Raw genomic sequence first — 10,313 nt, forward strand, 5'->3', positions numbered from 1 at the left:
GCTCCAAAGAGCGGCCGGCCGGCCGGCCGACCGGGAACGTAAATTAGCCACATATACATATATTCGTGATCAGGAAGTGGCGAAACACATTTTGGCCAAGTTTGAGGTCGATCGGACGACATGAAATTTTGTTAGGATTATAGTAGGTGAGATTGTTAAGAATCTCACCTAATACACAACTTTTTATTACTTATTAGGTGAGATTCTTAACAATCTCACCTACTATAATCCTAACAAAATTTCATGTCCTCCGATCGCGCTCAAACTTGGCCAAAATGTGTTTCGCCACTTCCTGATCACGAATATATGGGGGGCTAAGTTACGTTCCCGGCCGGCCGGCCGTCCGGCCGCTCTTTGGAGCTTAATAGCTCATAAACTAAAAAAGATATCGACTTGCGGTTTTCGGCAAAGGTTATATATCGTATGAAAATTGCAACTTGGTGCATTGACCCCCCCACCCCCCACCCCTCCTTCCGCCATTTTGAAGACCCCCTTTTTTTGTTTTCTCAATAGCTCCGCCCCTATGGCATCGATCAGGCTCAAATTTTAGTATGTTATAGCTGGGCCTTAGAGCTTTCCATCAATACCAAACTTAAGGTCCCCCGACCCCCCTGAACCGAGATATAAGGGTCCAAAAAAAATTTCTTAAAATGGCCATAACTCCGGTTCTAATTGTCAGAATTTAAAAAATGAGGGCTTTTTGGAAAGCTCTCGTAAAATGCCACTTCCCCTTCTAACATCGCAAGTTCATAAAGCCACCGCTAGGGGCGCTATTATTAAAAAGAAAATTTTTAAATCTTAAAAGTTAAATAACTCAAAAATTCCTTATGCAATCGGGCTGAAATTTTAATATGTTGTAGCCGTCGATTATACCTATCAAACAAAAAAAACCTTAAGTCGATCCATAACCCCTGACCCGAGCTATAAGGGGTCAAAGTTCGAACATTGACCGGCCTCTATCTCCGGTTCTAATTAACATATCAACATAAATTTTACCTTTTTGGTTTCGTCTCGATGAGCACTTTCAGATGGAAGTTCAAAAAGTCACCACAGGTGGCGCTGCGATAGCGTCAAAATTCATCGAAATTCAAAATCACTTTTCTCAAAAACGGCATTGTGCAAGTTAATGAAATTTTAGTATGTTGTAGTCCAGTCTAGGACGTTTCCAAAATGGTGCGTATGTGCGCTGTGGTTTCAATAGAACCGGAGATATGAGGGGTCAAAGTTCACGAAATTCAAAAAATCATATCTCCGGTTCTATGTGACCGATTTTGATGAATGAGGGCTTAAACGAAAGATCTCACCAAATGCTACAACTTTCTAGAATATTTGAACTTCGTGGGACCAACACCAGGGGCGCCACAGTCGAAAAACCAATTTCAATATCACATAACCTCAATTAACTCGACTGTCGCTGAACCGATTTTGATGATTACTTCGACATAATTGTAGAGCACATTTGTCTCTACACTTTGTTCATACATCATTTTCCGGTCAGACTACGCTATCACTCCGATTTTGCCGTTTAAGTGTGAAAAAATTGATTTTTCCCATAATAACGCTTTGAAATCACTCAGATGCCAATTTGACTGCCTCTACTCCACCAAGACACTTAAAATAGGGTTTTAAATGGAAAGTCCCACAAAATACAACAATTCTTTGATATAGTTGAAGTTCAACAAATGACTACTTGGGGCACTCTGGATGAAAAAACGAGTTAAGAAACAAAAAACCTCGATTATCTTGGCTTCTGAGTAATCGATGAGATCATGTTCTATGGAAAAATTATAGAGAACATTCTGGTCTACATTTCACCCATATATCACTTTTCTGTCAGTTCATCCAAATCCTTGATATTTTGCTTTAAATACAAAATTTGTATAATTTCACGAATTTGATTCAAGATAACTGAATGGCGTCTCCCAACTTCAGCTCTAAATCGAATTTGCATGCACTCCGAGTTAGCTCACGTTAAGAATCTCACCTACATAAGCCGGTTAGGATTATCTGTCCCTTTTTAATTTCAATGGGTCTATAATTTTTAAAATTAATTTATGGTCGAGCAACAAAAGAAATATTGTTCAAATCCAATAAAAAATAATTCTATTAAAATTTAAATTACTAAACAAGAGGCGTATCTTAAAATCCTTGTCTGGATTTTTAGTATTACAGTGACGTATAATTTTGGCAATTTTGCCGCATAAGTGTAAAAGTGACGGATCATTTTTTAATTTTTTAAATAACTATATTTTTGGGCAATAAAAGTCCAACATTTCGAGTTCCACATATGTGCTCTATCCAGTGGAATCATTTACAAACAATCTTTAAAATTTGTAAATGAAAATAAGAGAATATTATGAAATTTAGTTTTTGAGGCCGTCTCCTGAAAAATGCTCAAATCTGACATCCGCCATTGTAATATTAAATGTGCGATATCCGAAAATCATTGAAAAAGCTTGGGCAAATTTTTTGCAAAATTGGAAAAACTTTGTTTTTCGGGAATGTTAATAGTAGTAAGTATCGAGCACGGGAATAACAAAAACAAACCGAAGGTCAATAAACGTGCCTTCAACATGCTACCAACAGCAACAATATGGATGACGTCACCACGTCCACGAGGATGATTTTTACTATTTCTTAGAATTTTACCCCACCTCCTCTTACTGTTTTTTTATTTTGTCAATGATATACGACACCTTTTTAACTCCCCCCCCCCCCCCCCCCCAGCCGCCCATCCGTGCAATGAAATACCTGTTTTTATTTTTTAAATATCATAATTTAGTTTTTCTAGAACTACTGTGTCATTCCAATCCTAAAGTTTTGTTAATTATAGTATATAATTTTTAATTTGACTTTCTCATCACAAGAATATTGCACAATTATGAGCAATGAGAAATTTGATTCCTTTTCGCGTGTGGATTAATGCAGAATGAGAGAATCTTCATGAGCGAGTGGAAATTTCATGCGCACTGAAATGTTTTATTTAGATGTTCAGTGTGAAAGAGGAATAGCAAAAAAGTGTCATATGTCCACTTGCATTTTTATGATGAATAATTAAGTCCGCGCTCTATTTTGTGTACAATAATTTCTGCATTATCATTTGTATAGAAAAAAGTTCATACTGCTAATTTTATCATCTTACCCATCTTACTAATTTAATATACTTACTAACTTGTTACAAGCCATTTTTGCTCTTGGAGAACATACATTTCAAACAAGATTTTACGAAAAATGCTGGAAAAAAACTTTAGTCAACATTGATGGTGCATGAAACACGTTTGAAACATGAGGCATCTCAGGGGGCGGCAAACTAACGACAATGAAATTCGCAGTGAGTATACCAAACAGGAATTTTTTTTTTTTAGGCTTTATGGCCAATTTAAATAATAATAGCTCCCAGAACTCAGCGCCGCAAGGCAGGGGCTTAAATAATTCTGAGGAACCCACCGTCGGGATAAATGGGGAATATCCCAGCGGTGGTCAAATTAATTCCCCATCTACACCTACTGTGAATGGTGCAGCTGTCACAGTTAGGAATAAAATAAGCTGCATTCAAGCTAATTTGCACCACTGCCGCGCAGCCATGTCATGCATGGATGAGAAGCTGGCGGTGGTGCAAGCTTGTATCGGACTGTTCCAAGAACCCTGGACGGTTCGTAATAAGGTTAAAGGGGTTGACATTAGGCGCGGCAGTCTGTATTTCAGCAGCCGTGGGAATAATAAGGTCAGGGCATGCGTTTATGTCTCTAAAGACATCAATGCTATGTTCCTTTCTCAATTCTCCACTGGAGACCTAGTGGCAGTGAAGGTAGAGGTAGAGACTGCTCTTGGAAGACGGGAGCTGGTCTTAGCCTCGGCCTATTTGCCATACGACGCAACTGACCCGCCTCCGTCTCGGGAGTTAGCGGATCTGGTTGCGGCGTGTGAGAGGAACTCATGGGAGCTTCTCGTGGGGGCTGATGCTAATGCTCATCATATAGCATGGGGTAGCACTGGCGTCAATGCACGTGGGGAGTCTCTCTTGGGATTTATCTGCACGAATCAACTCGAAATTATAAATGTTGGTGACAATCCCACTTATGTCGACAGACGTAGGAAAGAGGTCATTGACATTACACTCGGTACGAGACTCGCGGCTGAGCTAACTACTGGTTGGCACGTGTCGGATTGTCTGACTATGTCTGATCATAGGAGGATTTATTTCGACATTTCGGCCCCGACCAACAGTCCGAAATCATTCCGCAATCCTCGGAAAACGAACTGGTTAGTATTTAATCAGTCCCTTTCTGAGGACTGGCGAGGAGATGGGCAATTGCCTAGGGACGCTGTAAGCATTGAAGACTCGGTTGAAAAACTGAATTCGGCTTTGCTCTCGGCGTACGAAAAGGCCTGTCCACTCTCAACAAATTTAAATAACAATAAAGGCAAACCTTTGCCTAGGGAACTCTGCCTATTAAAACAGAGAACAAGAAAATCTGTTAACAGAGCCCAAAATACGATGCTGGATCGCGACTGGGAAGAAGCGGCCGCTCGTAAAAGGGAATACAAAAAAGCATTGAGAAAATGGAAAAGGGAGAATTGGAGAGAATTTTGTGGACAAATCATGGCTGTGAAAGAAGCGGCCAGGATTAAGAAGCTTCTATCCAAGGATCCCTCAGAACGGCTAGGCGTGTTGAGAGCACCCAGCGGAATCCACACAGATTCTGCGGATCAAGTCACGCGTCTGTTGCTTGAAACACACTTTCCGAACTGTCAGATTGATAGTACGGAAAGTGCACCTATACGACCTGAGCTATATTCGGGGAACCAACGTGATTGGGGAAAGGCTTCAGAGATTGTCACATCTGAAAGTGTCACATGGGCAATCAGCAGCTTTTCACCATACAAGACAGCAGGTACGGATGGTATTTTTCCGGCTTTGCTCCAGCAGGCTGCGGAGACCATTACCGTGTCGCTTGTAAACCTTTTTAGGGCGTGTCTTGCCATCGGGTATGTACCGCATACTTGGAGGCGAGCGCGAGTAGTATTTATTCCAAAACCAGGTAAAAGCAATTACGAGGACCCTAAGTCCTTCAGACCTATTAGTCTGACATCGTTCTTGCTAAAAACCCTGGAGAAACTCTGTGATAGGTATATTAGGAGTCGGATTCTTGTGAAGAATCCGTTAAGTCCTATGCAACATGCCTATCAAAGAGGAAAGTCAACAGAGTCGGCTCTCCATCAATTGGTAAGCCGTATCGAAAAATCGCTTAGCGACAAAGAAATTGCTCTCGTTGCTTTCCTGGACATTGAGGGAGCTTTCGATAAGGTCAACTCTACGGTTCTGGCACGAGCGATGAGAGAGTTTAAACTAGGTCAAACCCTAGAAAAATTTACCACTAGTTTAGTTGGAAACCGCATTGTGGAAGCGGAGGTACACGGCGCACAACTGTCGGCAGCTGTGAGCAGCGGCTGCCCTCAGGGAGGTGTACTGTCTCCCCTTCTATGGTCCATGGTGGTTGATAGCTTGCTAGTGCAACTTAACTCAGCGAACTTTTATACACAAGGTTACGCTGATGATGTCTGCATTGTCATACGGGGGAAATTTCTATCTACACTGTGTGATCTTATGCAGAGGGCATTAAGCATCGTTGAAGGCTGGTGTTATTCCCGCGGTCTTAAGGTTAATCCCGAAAAGACTGCTCTCATCGCCTTCACGAAGAAGTACAAGCTGGAGGGGTATAGGGCACCCAAATTCTTTGGGAAAGAACTTACCCTGCAGAAAGAAGTAAAATACCTTGGTATTTTATTTGATCAAAGACTCACATGGAAGAAGCATCTGGAAGACCGTATCACATCGGCCACTAGATCGTTTTTCTCATGTCGACGTTTACTCGGCAGATCTTGGGGTCTGTCGCCGAGAATCACACTATGGATGTATCAAGCCATAGTCAGACCACTAATCTCATATGGAGCTGTAGTATGGTGGCCAAGAGTCGAATATAAAAATTCGGCACTGGCGCTACAGCGGCTTCAGAGATTAGCTTGTATTGCAATCACAGGATCCATTCGGACAGCCCCCACCGCGGCGCTGGAGGTCTTGTTGAGCTTGCCTCCGCTTCCGCTTTATATAAAAGCTGAGGCGGGTAAGGCAGCAGTAAGACTGCGTTCTGCAGGAACATGGAAGGTCGGGTGCCACCCAGCGGGACATGTTAAAATCATGGACGCAATGGTTAAAAGGCACCCTGACCTTCTAATGAGGGACGATTTCCACCTTGTGGATAGACTTCCTCAAAAGAATTTTAAAACTGTGCTAAACACGAGAGCTGAGTGGAGAGACCGGGAAGGGGTCATCAATGAACCCGGTGCGGTTGCACTCTTCACAGACGGCTCACGGTTGGACGGCTCCTCTGGAGCCGGGTACCACTGTCCGGAACTCGGAATTGGTGGGTCAGTGCCACTTGGCCGGTATACTTCTGTATTCCAGGCCGAGGTCACAGCAATCCTAATTGGGGTTCAGACTCTGACTGAATCTGGGGTTTCTGGCAGGAAAATTAACATATTTTCTGATAGCAGAGCTGCTTTGCTCTCTATATCGGAAAACAAATCCCGCTCTTCGCTGGTGCTCGAGTGCCGGAAAATGTTAGAAACGGTCTCACTTAACTGTGAGATCGGTCTACATTGGGTACCTGGGCACTGTGGTATTGCGGGTAATGAAGAGGCCGACCGCCTCGCAGTGGCAGGAGCGAAGACCGAATTCATCGGTCCTGAGCCTGCCGTGGGAGTGTCTCCCCAAATGAAGAAAACCATCATTGGGGAGGATTTACTTTCACAACACCAATCGGTCTGGACGGCTACAAGTAATTGTCGCGTGTCCAGACTGTTCATGCCACTTGTGGACAGGAAAAGGACAGAGTACCTGGTGAGCAGTAACCGCTGCAAAGCGCGGCAGTTTGCTGATCTTCTCACTGGACACTGTCTAAACAAACACCTCAACAGATTGGGTGTTGACTGTAATCCAATCTGTAGAGGTTGTGACAACGCTGAGGAAACGGTCTTACATTATGTATGTGACTGTCCCAGCCTTTACAACACCAGACGAGCGCTACTTGGAAAAGCGGTGCTCGACTGGAATGACCTCCCAAAATTGAAACCGGCCAGTCTAATGGAATTTATCCGTAAGACTGGCTGGCTCAATTCACAACACCCTTAATTTAGGGATTAACATGGGGATGCATAAGGGGCCCAATCGGAGGCCTGGATGCAGCGGACGGGTTGGCGTGGACACGAGCGGCTTAGCTGAGGATGAAGTCGGGAGTGGAGCTGAAGCAGCATGAGGAGGATGGACGCCGCCTACTGCCCCCAATTTAAATCTATCTATCTTAGTCAACCAATATAAGAAAAACAAATTTAAAAATCCAATAATTCAGGAGAAACTTAATATTCCAATGAGAGGACAAACCATCAAGAATTATGGGAAAAAACATATTTTTGAAACATATTGTTTTTATTTCTTCGTATATTTTCAATAATACATTAATACTAAATTATATTTACAATTATTATAAGATTGTTAATAAGAAAAAAAACTTATTTTGAATACATTTAAAAATACAATGAAAAAATAAATATATCTGTAGACAATAATAAACTTATAGGTATCAATTTAGTATAATTTCGGATACGCCTAAAACTATAATTTTTTTACATTGAATATTTTGAATTTTGAAAAGAAAAATATTAATATCCAAATGGTAATGTATTTGAATCATCCACACATCGCCGTTTATTAAAAGTAAATTGGGCTTTTTTGTGGTATGGCCCTGATGTTATTTTGAAATGTTTTTTCCTAAAAATTTTATCAGAATATTGTACGTTGATATCTTCGTTTTCTCCAAACACTATTGATTTTAGACTTTCAAAATTAATGTCTTTCTCGACATGGCGATTCATGGTAATTCCTTTGAAAACAACTTTATAGGAATATGAATTTGTTGACGGGGAATAAATTTTTAAACCATAAGCCTTCGGACCGGAGCTTACGAATTCGTCAATGAAGGAACCCTCACCGTAATCTGCGATTTCGTCCGTGAGTTCCCCCAAAAATTTCCCGCATTCAAGAGGATTTTTCTCCCCAGCAGGGACCAAATAAATAACTGAATCCGTATCACAATAGAAAAGATTGTGTCCTAATTTGGAAAGAACAGAATACAACTTTATGCGAGCATTTGTCGTTGTACAGATACCAACGCCGAGATTTACATATTTTGATGGTGGAGGATCAGCATCAGAAGAATATTTCCATGAAATAAAAATCTGACGAGGTCCAGCCACGTAAAAATTTGTGATCTCAATGTCTTCTGAAGACATTAAATTATTAAATTCCTCATTGGTATTGCACACCGTAGTTTTCGGATGATCTTCTCGCATAATAAACCGACCCCAAAGACTATTGAGGACAATTTTAGACAAAGATCGCATACCTTTATTGACAGATATGTTATCCTTGTCAAGTTGAATTCCCTCCTTCTCCAAATATTCACGGATGTAATTTTCTTTTGCAAGATCGGAATCGATTTCACTCGGCCACCCACTAGCTTCCTGCTTGAGTTTCAGGAAATTATCGACATAGCCGGCAAACAAACCCTTCTCGCCAGTCTCACGATTATAAGAGGAGATTTTGTAAGACCATAACTCAAAGGATCTGATAATTTTGTAACCGTGTTGCACGGCTAGTCGAATTTCTTCAAGGGACCACGTACCGATGAGAGTTCTTTCACTGTCAGAATGAGTACAACGATCCGTGTTTGTTGTTTCTGCACAAGTTCTGCAGAGAGGAAATAATAATCGGCTGTTGCATTTATAAGGTAGACACGGAATATACATTTGTCGCGGTGGTAAAATTTCGATTTTTGCGATGCCATCATACCTTAATATTTCCTCTGGATTTTCAAAAGACTTTAAAATTGTAGGGTGGCCTACAAAATATTTAGAATACTTGTTTGCCCAGGGATATAGCGACGTAAAATCATAATAATAAATCCTATCACCTGGACGACACTTGTAATGTAATCTAAATACTTCAGTACGACCACCGTACACGGCACTCCGAGGATCAAACCCTCCATCTAAGATATCAGGATGATTCTCAATCGTTTGTGCGAGCTCGGGGTCGTTCTTTAAAGTCTTCCGAAAATCACATTCCCACACAGTAACTAAATTGTACCCAAGGCTTTCAATTCTACGCCATCGGTTCAATGTTTTTTCGTAGCGATTTTGAATGGTGTCTTGGGGATCTTTAGAACATACGTATTCCCTATTAAAAATGCACGTGTGACCGTGGTAATAACAGCCCTCAAAACTGTAAACAGTATTTGATGACTCGTCAAAACCATCAGCAACAATTCGTGAGTTTTTTAATTTAACTTCGTGTTTAATGTCACATTTTGTTGTCAGCTTTAAAAATATAAGCCATTTTAATCCAATTCTGCTTTGCATATTAATAAATGTTGAGCTGTAATTGTTTTTGGGAGTAATAGCAAGTGTATTTGGAACCAAATAATTCTTTCTATACACCTTCATTACAGCATCAGCAATAGTAACTGCTTGCAGAAAAGGATTGATGCCCGTAGTTTCAAGGAATGACGACATAAAGTTAATGCACCCAAGAGTTAAGATTTTAACATCCTGGGTACAATATCGAATTAATTCTTCACGATTGCTAAATGTGTCATTTTTATGGGAATCATACCATTCTAAAAACTTTTGATACTTTTCACCGGACATTGAATTGATGGCGTAGGTTTCAATAGGTGGATACTTTCCTACGTAGTTTTTGTTTGCTTCCGTATTAAATTTGTAAGGGTATTCACCCTTTTCACAAGAAGGCAAACCGAAACTCGAGGAAAACTTTGATAACGCGAAAGGAATGAAACTAAGAGAATCCAAAAATATTATATCACGAATTTTAATAGTTAAAATTTTGCATCCCGTTATGATAGGTGAAAGTTTCTCATCCCTTTTGCAGAGCTCTTCCAAAATAAATTGAGCATCATAACTTTTGGCATTATGAGCAATCACTGCAATTGGATAGGGACGGAAACGTAAAACGAAATCAAGAAATTTAGATACGCAGGACTTTTCAACTGAATTTTCAAAAACTTGAAAACCATAAGTACAATTGTCGCAATCTGGGGGAGAATCTGCAGATTTGTAACAGAGATGACAAACTTCTTTGGCTACGCAAAGATTAGCTCTATGGTCTGAAAACCCATTCCCCGCATCAACAAACTCAGATTCGAAATCATAAAAAATTAAACCAAAATGTCTGGGAG

This window comes from Phlebotomus papatasi, chromosome 4 (genome assembly GCF_024763615.1).
Source record: "Phlebotomus papatasi isolate M1 chromosome 4, Ppap_2.1, whole genome shotgun sequence".
NCBI classification, from domain to species: Eukaryota; Metazoa; Arthropoda; class Insecta; order Diptera; family Psychodidae; genus Phlebotomus; species Phlebotomus papatasi.